Source organism: Hippopotamus amphibius, chromosome 4 (assembly GCF_030028045.1).
Source record: "Hippopotamus amphibius kiboko isolate mHipAmp2 chromosome 4, mHipAmp2.hap2, whole genome shotgun sequence".
In the NCBI taxonomy this organism is placed as follows: Eukaryota; Metazoa; Chordata; class Mammalia; order Artiodactyla; family Hippopotamidae; genus Hippopotamus; species Hippopotamus amphibius.
In genome coordinates, this window is record NC_080189.1 from 157,259,032 (window position 1) to 157,271,354 (window position 12,323).

At 38.1% G+C, this 12,323-nt stretch overlaps 1 protein-coding gene across 11 annotated transcripts in view; it reads left to right on the plus strand.

Annotated features, from left to right (window-relative positions):
* SIPA1L1 (signal induced proliferation associated 1 like 1) overlaps positions 1 to 12,323 on the plus strand; it is a 443,906-nt gene that overhangs the window by 148,521 nt on the left and 283,062 nt on the right. The window contains exon 2 of one of the 11 annotated variants that reach the window (XM_057730459.1): positions 1,237 to 1,331. The exons of the other annotated variants lie outside the window; for them this stretch is intronic. The gene's annotated coding sequence lies outside the window, so the exon portion shown is untranslated. The remainder of the gene's footprint in view (positions 1 to 1,236; positions 1,332 to 12,323) is intronic. 11 annotated transcript variants of the gene reach the window in all.

Below are 12,323 nucleotides of genomic sequence, written 5' to 3' on the forward strand. Positions count from 1 at the left end.
ATATATATATAACTGAACCACTGTGCTGTACAGCAGAAATTAACACAACATTGTAAATCAACTATACTTCAATAAAATAAAGTTATTAAACACCATGTTTAGAGTTTGTTTTTAATTCACTAATCAGACGTGTGGGTACAAAGCTGAGAAAGTTGTATGTGTGGCTTCTCTGGATGTTGAAATCTTCTGAATTACAGAAGGCACATAAAAATTTGGTGAGTAGAAAGTGTTTATGACAAGGTATGCATACATGTGTTTGAAACGATCCCTTCTTATGTAAACCATTTTCCCTCTGCAGACATTATTCTCTAGTAGGAATGGGTCATGCTTTGCTGTTCTAGCGCATGGAAAAGTGTCTTACTTACCTCTTACACAGAGGGAAAATGACTTAACCAGCGTAATAACCCTCCAGTTCTCAAGTTATTGGAATTAGTGGCTTTCTTGTTTCTCGAGCTGTTAAAATGGTTGGTTTTATTATGCTTAACACTGAAATAAAACCCTAAGGCAGATACTTTTGGTATGATTCAATTTGTTATGGCTAAAATGCTGGAGAGGAATTGAAGTTAATTTCTAGAGTATCAGTATGATTTTATGGAAACTTTGCCAGTGCTAATCACTTTTTTGTACCTACATTCTACTCTGCAAAGTGTGTTAATGAGGTATCAGTGCACAGTACATACTTTGTACAAGGTGTTCAAATATTTGAATTTGTGAGAAGCAATTCTAGTTTGCAGAAAATGGCATTTCTTGAGAAAAAGACAGGCCTAAAATATATAAAGCTTTTCCCAGAGTCAAAAGATATTTGCAAAATATTTTGTGCACTGTTACTCAATTTAAGATAACGTACCATGAATTTGAAAAAAGTATTGCCAGAGTTACTCAGTAAAAAAAAATGTCTCTGCAGGTCTTTGTCAGAGCAAAATCCACTGCCTCAATTTTAATTGACCCAAGGTGTGTGCAAAGAAGTGAATTCTAATTTATTTTGCATATTTGGGAGATTACTCACAAGGAATTTTCTACAAAACCACCTGAATATCATTATCTACCCTGTACACTAAGGGTTTGCGAGTAGATAGCTCCAACACATACTTTCCTTCTCTTTTCGTAGCCTGGGGAATGCTGTGAATTCACCTAGTGGATTTTTAAAGTGATTGAAGCTTATCCTTTCTGTGCCACCTTCCAGACTTCAGAGGCATTTCGGTGGCCTGCAGAGTCACACCTGCTCTTCTTTCCTAGTAGGGTGTCTTAGAACCTGAATGGATGGGGAACCTGGAAGTCCTCCCTGCAGAAGATGGTGGGCTCCTGGTGACACTCGAGTGCGTGGATGACAGGTGACTGAGGGTCTGGGACAGCAGGGCCCAGACCTGGATGAACAGCAGAATCCCCTGAGGCACTTTAGGACCTTGAAGCTGCCCAGACCCATCTGTTTCACATTAAAGACTTCCTGGTGCTGCCTACTTTTTAGCCAGGATTTTAATTTCCTTCGAAGAGCCTTCTTGGATCTATAATCATGGGGCATCACATACACACACACACACACACACACACACACATATATTTTTTTTTTTTTTTCTTTTTTTTACCACCTCACCTGTTTATTAGTAGTGATTTCTGATGAGTCTCCAAACTATTCGGGAAGGTCAGTTGGTTTGTTTCTGAGACAGGGATACTCCAGAAAGGATGAAATAGAGCTGGCTCCTCTGCGAGAAGTCTTGAGGGAAACAGACCCTGGGTAGGTGGGTAGGTGGTGGTGGCAGTTGGAGAGAAGAGGGCCAAGGAGGCCAGAGCTTAGAGGCTGTCAGGGCACAAAAAGGATGGGTTGTACAAGGGGTCTTTCTGAGATGGCTTAGTGGGCTATGTATGGGTTTAAACCATCTGGAAACTGTGCGCTTCTTCATAATTTGTTTCCCTTTTGCCATTCTTTGAATAAGGAAGAGGCATGATTAATGACCATTGCTCAGAGAACCTTTTACTTCTATTTGGACTGCTTTTAAGACAGTACTATTTGTAGGAGGTCTGACATCTATTTAAAGTAGTAGTTTTTTCTCTCACTTTTATGTTTTATGTAGCCTTAGATATAGAAGGATACTTTAGAACTCCCATTTCAGATTTCCAGTAGATGGCAGGCCACAAGCTAGATGCTTCATGTTTCAGAATACTTAGTGTAGTTTTCCTTCTTTTATTTAATAAAGAACAGTATTTTGTGGCATTCTTAACTTGTTAACGATAGGCAAAGGTATCTATTAATTCAAATAGGGACCTTTGTTTATGTTCTTAATGTTTAACTGAGATATGTTATCAGAAGCCCTTCTGTCTCTCAGTTTGATATGCAGTATGGTGATGTTAACACATGTAGTTCATTGTTTGAAGGGCCCTGCTGAGATTGTGGAAGGGAACTGATGTTCTGTTGACCAGTGTGGTCACTGATGCTGACTTCTGATTTTTAGTATCACCTGCAAATGTAAGTCCTTTGACACTAGTTGTCAAGACTTGAAAAAGTAGATTAGAACAATTTGGGTGTGTGTGTGTGTGGAGGGATTATTTGTAATATTTCTTGGGGACTGAAATTTCTTATCCAGCTTTCCTTCTGCTTTACAACGTTCACATAAAGTATGACATAGAAAAAAACAGTCCAGAAACCTTTTGTGATAAAGCCTGAAGTCTTAAAAGGTTATAGCACTTTCATCCAAATGAGTTAAAAAATCTAGGTATTTTCCCCCAGATGATAGAGGCCTTTGTTATAGAAAATTTGGCAAGTACAATAAAGTATAAAGAAGAAAATAAAGATCACCAGTAATCCCACAACACAGCAATAGCTGCTATTAACATGTAAACTATTTCCTTTTAGGGGTGTGTGTATGTGAATGTGTGTGGGGGGGCACATACTGTTTTGTATCCTGTTTATTAATTTCTTATGAGCAACTTCCCATGTAAATAACTGTTCTTTAAAAACGTGGTTTTCACTGGTTGTTTTGTTGTCCAAATATTTTCCTTATTTTCAATACTTATGAGTAGTTGAAACACTGCTAAGAAATCAGCTTGGATGCCTTATTTTCCTCCATGATGATTTCCTTTCATTCATAGAGGAAGTTGAAAGAATCTCCACAGGCTTCTATGGAATGTTGATTTCGACACTCCTATCACACCATAACTGCCTCATGTAATATTTTGTCTACATCTAATTCTTCATCTAACATTTATTGAACCCTTCCTGTGGAATAGGTACTATGCTAAGACCTCACAATACAATGCTAACAGAAAGGAAATAAAAAGCAAAAACCAAAAATCAGTTTTATACCTGCATTCAGGTTCCTTAGTTTGTGGGCTGGGGAGATGCAGACATTACTCAGATAATTCCACAAGTAAATGTTGTAACTGTGATGTGTAATGTGAAGCAGAGGTGAATGGTGCTTATGAGAACAGTTCAGACGGATAAGGACAAGTCTTTTCTTTTTGACCACAGATTTAATATGATCCAGGTCTGTGCTTTTGTAAAGGTCAGTGCAACCAAGAGATACCTTGTTCACTCGAAAGACCTCATGTGCTTACAGTGCTCTACTGTGGGTGGAGGGCATTGAGGGTTCCTTGTGCGCAGCTCTGGCCAAGCAGACTACATTCTAAGGAGGGGGCCCCATGCTGGAGAAGATTTTAGAAAGGATTTTAGGGATGCCTGGCTAGAATAACTGTAGCAAGTGTTCTGGGGAAATGAAGACACAGGGCGGACATTGTAGCAGTTGTCCAGTGTGTAACCATTTATCAAGGTGTGTAGAAGAGATTCTGATAGTTTATGGGAAGTGAGACTGCTCTACTGGTTTCCTTTTCATTTTAAGATTCCACACTTTTAAGACTTGAGGACCTCAGGGAAAGCTGTGACTCCCAGTAGTCAGTATCTGCTGAGGACAGGCTCTGACAGGCAGATGCTTCAGAAATTCCTCAGAACCCGTGGGCTGAAGCCTGAATGCCTTAATATGGCAGTCCTCTGTGACTCCTCTCCTTACTCTCTGTCACTGAACCTTGTTTGTTCCAGTGATGTAGAGATCCCTTATGTGACATCACTTCTTGTCCTTTGCTGCCCTTTTTCTTAATACACTTTGTTTTAAACACTCTTCTCTACTGTTGAATAAATTCTTTTTTAGGACCAGCTTAAAAGTTAGCATCTGTGGCATTTTTCTGGCTTCTTAGAGTTAGTTACTTTATAGCACATACCTCTGTTACAGTATTTCTGAGATTTTGTATTTAGTTTTTTAGCTTGCTCCTCTAGACTGTAAAGTCTTTGAAGACTGGGACTGTGTATTCTACTTGACTTTTCTTCTTATTTTTTAAAAAATATTTATTTATTTATTTATTTTGGTTGCACCAGATCTTTAGTTGTGGAATGAGGGATCTTTTTTTAGTTGCAGCATGCAGACTCTTAGTTGCAGCATGCATGTGGGATCTCGTTCCTGGACCAGGGATCGACCCCGGGCCCTCTGCATTGGGAGCTTGGGAGTCTTACCCACTGGACTACCAAGGAAGTCCCTCTATTTGACTTCAGTGCCAAAAAGGCAGTCAATAAATGGCACATCCTGGGCATTCAGTAGTTTTTGGATGGATAAATATGCTTCTCATTTGCTTTACCATATTGATGCCTTATTGTGGCTTTGGTACTTAATGTTTGTAAGATAAATAGTTGAACTTTTGATTGGTTGATTAAAACCTGAAGTGCAAGAGTGTGGTTTTCTTGAATCCTTTATTAAAGATGCTAGTAGAAAGGATATTAAATGGTGAGACGTTTCTAATTTCTGCAAGACCACTTTGTGTTTTGGGTGACCTTTTTAAACTCCTTAAGAGTTATCAAATTGTTGTAATCATATTTTCAAGAAGGACCACATCTTAATCAGGATGATAAAAGGTGAAAGGTTAAGAGAAAATAGAAAATCACTTTTTTTTAGGTAATTATGGTAAAAAAAAAAGTGGTAAGCATTTATAGAAAAATACTAGCATTTGGGAATGAAGGAAATCAGTAGTAAGAAATGTTCCAAATTAAATCAGGTGTACACTGTGGGCAGTTATAGCACAGATTGTGTTCTAATATGGTGTAGAGCTCAGAGTTTGCAGAAGCTAATTTTAAGATGTTATCAGATCACACTTATGCTTGCAGGACTTGCTTTAAAAAGAGCTTTGTAGTTCAACACCAGTGGTCTGGTTATATAGGGTTGATCAGACCCTGGAAAATCTGATATGCTTACACAGAAATTTCTGAACATTGATGTCTACTAGCAAATCAGTCATTAACTACAGTGAGAAATATATTTCCAAGCAGATGGGAATTTTAATAGTGTAATAAGTGAATCTTGTTCCCAGCTGGCAGATTTCTAGGGCAGTGTTATTATCTTCAGAAAGCTTCCTGGTACATGCAAGGCATCAAGACTGACAGGGTGAAACTGATCAGATACTCCCACAGGTGAAGCTTAAGACTTGCTACCCAAGTGTTCTTTGTTCCCTGCCAACATACCATCCTAGAGTTCTTCAGGAAGTTGTTCTGCTGGGCACTCATCCTTTTTTCTCATAGCTTTTGGCTGATTCTAATCAAAATAGGATTTACCTCTCCTGCTACCCCATACAGCTTCAGTTCCTCTGTTCACCAGATTATATCATGTTCATTTCTAAATGTTGATTCATTAACTGGAACCCTCTGTAAGGGACTGTTATTTTATAGGTAGAGATTTTGTAAATTGGTATAAGTTCTCAGAATATTATATTATTGATCTCTTGTTCCATTAATATACTCTCTGGACTTGAAGATTGATACCCAAAGTTTTGTTTATAAGGAAGAATTTTTCTTACTTGAGAAACCGTCTCTGGTGTGATGGTCCCCCTTTATCCAAATCTATTCTCCAGCTATATACATCCTTTGTAAAATGTTCATTTAAAATCAGCGGTGAATAAAATGACCTTCATCCAAAAGCAAATTATTTAGCTACATACTTGAGTTTAATGATTTAGATTCATGTTTGAATTACATGATGTGGATTCGTATTGCAAAAAACCAGACATTTTAGATAATTCTGAAGCTTATAGTTGAATAATGTGCTCAGAGCACCTTCTTAAGGTAAATTCCTTGCTGGCTCATTAAAGAGGAAAGGTAACCTGCTGTTGACTTCACCTGATGGGTAGGCAATAACTAGAAAGTTAATTAAGAAAATTTGTGTGATTGATTTCTCAAAAGAAACTTAGAACTTGTTAAAAAGTTATTGTCACTTTTTCAGATGGATAAGAGGTTTGGAGGTTTTAGTCATGTTTTATAATTGGGCTGCGTTGTATGATATGATGCTATAAAAGTATGAAAGAGAAACCACATGAGGGCATAATTATAGCCAAATGTGCAAGTTATCTTGGTCTCTTAGAGTTGGAGCCTGGATAGGACCCTTAGGAAATTTTTCTCAAAAAGAATCCTTGATGATGCGTAATTTCATCAAATTAATAAAATATACTTCAGATATTATCAATTAAGTAGCTTTGACAGAATAGCAGAGAAAAGTATGCCTGATTTTGGTAAGTGTGAAATTGTCAGGCACAGAGCATATGCTAGTTGTTTCGTTTTATGTTTCCTTGCACTGTGAGAGTCCTGTTCCCTTTTTGAATCCTACGTAGGCTTATGCTACGATTGTTAATTCCTCTAACGTGATACGATGAGCTGGTCCTTTGGATGGAGAGTTTACAATGACTCCAGAGCTGTCCTGCTGTGGACTACACTAGGACTCCTTTCCCTGAGATTCCCTCCCTTGGATTTTAACCTTAAGACCAAGACTGTGTCAGCACTAGGGTCATTTCTCTTGGCCCAGTACATGGAGAGATTTATATTTATTGAGTACTACTTATGTGTTAGGTACTTGCTAGATATTCTTTATGTTATTTCAGCAAAGCCATTTTACTTAAATTTTACAAATTTAAGGAATTAGTCTGTGCATTTCTGTCGCGGGGTAGTAATCTCTCCAGGGATATACTAAAGGTAAGTCTGAAACTTGGCTTCCCATCCAGATGTGATGAGGAAGCTCATGCTTTTCCCACTCTCATGTGATATTCTGTATTTGGAGAAGGGAGTGCAGTGGCTTGGAGACCATTTCTTGCTCCCTCTCTCCTAAGCTGCCAGGATCTCTTTGGGTCTCCGTGGGTAGACCAACATTGTTATTAAAAATGTCTATTCACTCATCCACCAGCCAGCCATCCCTTCATCCACACATCTAATAAATATTTATGGAGTACTTGTTTTGTGCCAGGTGTCGATTGAGAACCTGTAGATCTGCTGGTTACCAAGCCCGCTCTGCCTTCGTGAAGCTTATACCAAAGACTCATTGTACAGTGGGTATGGGGTGGGAGAGAGTGTCTTCACTTCTTGGCCCAGTGCCAGACTTATAGGAGGTCCTCAGTGTTAGTTTCTTTTGTCCCATCCCTTTTAACCTAATTTTAATGCTCTCGGTCAACTATTGTCCCTTGTCCATTTTATGGTTGTACTTTGAATTGTTGACTTGGGTCTATGGTTTTTTTTCCCTCAGTTCAAGGTCAGTCCATTAATCTTTAGAAACTAATATGTTCCACAAAGGCATTTGGTATAAGTGGTCAGTTACTCTGATTTTGAAGATTAAAAATGTACTATGGGTTACAAACTTTCAGTTATAAGATGAATAAGGTCTGAGGATATAATGTACAAGTATAATATGGTGACTATAATGGATAACATTGTATGGTATCATTGAAATTTCAACCAGTAATTGAATTTTTTAAAAAGGTCTACTTTCAGGAAGAAGAGAGATAAATATGGGAAGTGACGGATGTACTGATTAACTCAGTGGAAGGAATCCTTTCACAATGTATACGTATATCACATCATCACATTGTACACTTTAAATATCTTACTATTTTATTTGTTGATTATACCTCAAAGTTGGAAAGAAAAGAAGGTGGTATGATAAAAATGGAGTTAATTTTTTGCTAAAAAGTTGTCTTTTAGCTCTTGTATTAGGCATTAATCCTAATTACATTGTATAGGTATACTTTTATATTGTTTTGAGTAGCAGTGTTAATAATTTACCATATATTAAATTGTGTGGGGGTTTTTTTGGTTTGTTTTTTAAAGCTCTTTATTGGAATATAATTGCTTTACACTCTTGTACCAGCTCTTGAGGTACACCAAAGTGAATCAGCTGCATTTATATATATATCCCCATATCCACTCCCTCCCACCCTCCCTGTTCTGGCCCTCTAAGTCATCACCCATCATTGAGTTTATCTCCCTGTGTTATGCAGCAACTTCCCACTAGCTATCTGTTTTACATTTGGCAGTGTATATATGTCAACGCTACTCTCTCACTTTGTACCAGCTTCCCCTTCGCCCCCCCCCAACCCTGTGTCTTCAAGTCCGTTTTTTAAAAGGTTTACTATATGTTAAAATGTGATGTAACGTGTTAATGCTGCAACTCATAAACCAGAGCTTGACCCTTAGATTCTATTACGAAATTCATCGAGCAAATGATTTTCATTATGGAGAATCCTGAGTTAGTCCTAGTTTTGGAATGTTTCTTATGTAGGATATCTTGTATCTTTTTAACAAATTTAAACTATTTCCCGACAGATTTTTAAGGTAAACTCAACTGACAAATTTCAAGATGCCCATTTAGAGCTGAGTCTGTTTCTTGCACCGGTCTCTGTGTGGTTAATGGATGATTTCAGACTGGGTTGGAGAGAAATATTAATAACGTTAAAGATCAATTAAGTGTAACCTTGATAGGAATATTAATTTTGAGAGGAGTGTAGGGATTCATTTTGTGACAGTGCAGTTTCTTACTTGCACAACAGCACCACCGTCCTCTCCAGACCCTCAAGACAAGAGATTTTAGTTGACTTTGGTTCCATTTTTCTCAGTTATCCCATCTGATTGCTTTCCATGTGTTGTCAGTGTTCTCTCTACATCTCTCCTAAATTCCTTCCTTTCTCTGTTCCTACTCTCCTAGTTCAGGTCCCGGGCCTCTCTCACCTAGAAAATTGCAACAGCTTTGGTACTAGCATTTCTGTGTTCAGTGTCTGTCCTCTTGCAGGCTCTCTTCCGCGTCACTGTCGAAGTCTTTTTTGGGGGAGATAAAAAATATATATACGCGTATGTGTTTGCACACATACCTATGTGCACATTTGGTTCTAATGATGACAGCCTCTCATCAATCGTTGGTAGTTTCTCATTGTGTCTAGGGTAGTCTTAAGCTCTGTAGCATGTTGTTTAAAAACTCTGTGGAATGGTTCTAGCCTTCACATCACAAACCCCTCAGTCCTTCTCCTGCCCCTTCCAACTGGTTCCAGCGAATGAACTACTTTCTTTGCAATTTGTCATTGGTGGTGCTTTGTTGGCATTGTTTGTCAGGTGTAGTGTCCAAACTGTCTCTGATTTAGGCAGCCTTTTAAATGTATAAGCCGCCGTTTTGTTTGAACATCTCGTGTAAGTAAATGATGAGGTGGTTCTACTGTCTAAGGTAGCAAAGTTTTTCTGCTTTATAAGGTGTGAGAAAGTCCCACGTAGAATTTTTTTTTTCTTGAAAGGCTTTTGGCCTAAATGGAATTAAATAACTAAAATTTAATTGCAGTTCTTTAGACTAATTTGTTGAAGGTTATTATTTTCCAGTTTAGGCACTTTGAAAGTTCTGAACTATTTTTTGTACATAAAATTGTTTTCAAATTCATCGTTAGAATTGTAGCTGTGATAAATACTCATTTATTTGTAACTATGCGAGGTGATGGATGGTAACTAAACTTATTGTAATAATTTCATAATATATGGATACATCAAATCATGATGTACACCTTAAACAAATACATTATATGTCCATTATATTTCAGTAACACTGGAGGGGGGACTTCCCCCCTCCCCCAGTAGCCTCTCTCTCCCTGTACAATCACAAAGCTTCATAAGGAATTAACACTACCATAGGTTAAAAAAAAGTCATTTTTGTTTCAGCTGCCTGATATAGTTTCGTCCTGCACGTTTCATCTGAATGCTTCTCAGTATTTAAAAGTAAATGTCCATCCACAGCACAACAGTAACTCTGAATGACATGCTGTGTGCTGGTAACTAGCACAGTTAGAATGATGAGATTCGATGGTCATCTCTGTAATCATGCAATGATTGGTCCCACACAAGTTCACGGAGGACAGAAGTAATGTTGAAGTAGGCATCTGGCTGCCTGACTTCATTAAGGATGAGGCCAAAGCTAGAAGACAGCCCCTGAATGGACAGTAAAGCCAATTTATCTCCTGTGGCTCTCAGGGAAAATTTCCATGCAACCTTTAGAGTTTAAGTGTTTCTTTGTATGTTTGATATTTAAAATGTGTTTCCATGATTTATACTTTTTGTTTGCTTAAACACCATGTGCATGGTAGCCTTTTCTGTCCTTACTTTCTCCCCCTAACTGCTTTTCCTCTGCCTCTTCTTTGCCGGTTGGAAACTTATTCGTCATTCTTGCCATTGAGTTGATCTTCTGAGCTTTATGTTCTTTTGCCATCCTTAAAGTTGTGCCTACCAACACTTTGGTCTACTTTATTGGTGTTTTTACCTATCCTCCCCCATGAATTAGGTTGTAAACTTTTTGAAAGGAAAGGCTATGCAGCTGTGATCTTTGGAACACTGTAGCTTTTTGCAAATTGAAGTCGAGGAAGTGTTCAAATTAGATACTTGTAATACAGTAAATAGTTACATCTTAATTAAGGTGTGACTTGCTTGGCTGGTGAGTGAGCTTACAGGTGGATCTCAGTTTTAACTAAGTCTGTAGCAGTGTAACACTCATTTTTGAGAACAAGGAAACAATTTGAAAGGCTCTTTGTGTTTAGGTCTGACCACTCCTTGATGCTCATAACAAGTTCCTTGATGTGTGTTCAAGTCCTACTCAGCTACAAGCTTCAGCTTTTCTAGTTTGTTTCATTAACTGAGTGTTTCTTAAATTCTAGTGGAGAGAAGAAGTTGGCAGTTGATTATCTAGTTGCGTTATCCACCCCATCTGTTTCCTGAGTATGACAGCAGTTTCCACTTTAGTGCCTTTGCTCCTGGAGTCAAAAGCACCATACAAATGTGGATTCTGATTCTTGCAAGTAAGAGGAAGGTTAAAAACCCACTTTGTAAAGGTTGGTCCAGTTTTTTTCAGGTCACAAGCTTGCCATTAATGGAGATCTTCTTGTCACTTTAATACCCAAAGTGACTTCTGGTGTAGGTGGCATGTTTTGTAAGGTGTCTTGAGCCTGTGCTTTCCTGTGGGGGATTAGGACTATCTGTTCTGGAAATGTGCCATTTGAGAAGTAAACTTATTTATTTTCACTTTATTTTTTTGTTTTTTATTTTTTTTAAAGATTTATTTATGTATTTACTTACTTATGGCTGTGTTGGGTCTTTGTTGCTGTGTGCAGGCTTTCTCTCTACTTGTGGTGAGCAGAGGCTACTCTTTGTTGCCATGTGTGGGCTTTTCATTGCAGTGGCTTCTCTTGTTGCAGAGCATGGGCTCTAGGCGCACAGGTTTCAGTAGTTGTGGCACTCGGGCTCAGTAGTTGTGCCTCGTGGGCTCTAGAGTGCAGGCTCAGTAGTTTTGGTGCTCTGTGGCATGTGGAATCTTCCTGGACCAGGGATCGAACCCATGTCCCCTGCATTGGCAGGCGGATTCTTAACCACTGTGCCACCAGGGAAGTCCTTATTTTCATTTTAGAAATGGATTCAGTACATACACATAGAACTTCTCAGGTGACTTATGACTAATCTGACACCATTACATAAAGAATTTTAAATTTTATTTTTAATTTATTTTTTATTGACGTATAGTTGATTGACAGTGTTGTGTTAGTTTCAGGTGTATAGCAGAGTGATTCAGTTAATACATATCTGTATTCTTTTTCAGATTCTTTTGCCATATATTGAGTCTAGTTCCTTGTGCTATGCAGTAGGTCCTTGTTGTGAGAATTCCTAATTTTTTTGTTCTATCATATGGCAGTTTTTCCGAATTTGTGCTTTGCAAAGGAACAAAGTAAATATTCGAGAATGTTTGGTATTCATGTCAACACTGGTTTCCACAGGTGGTAAAATGTCACAGGTTGGGCTGGAGGGATGTTGAGATGGTGTGTGTGTTTTTATCAATACAGGTGTGCTGAGAGGAGTGAGAGTTGTATTGACATACACATATTAAACATTTTTTTTTTAACTTAAAAATATTTCAAATGGACTGGAAAAGATAGGGACTTATATAATATCTTCCAGCTTTACCAGGTCTTAACATTTTGCCATATTTGTTTTGGATCATAAAACGTTTTGGAAAAAGTTG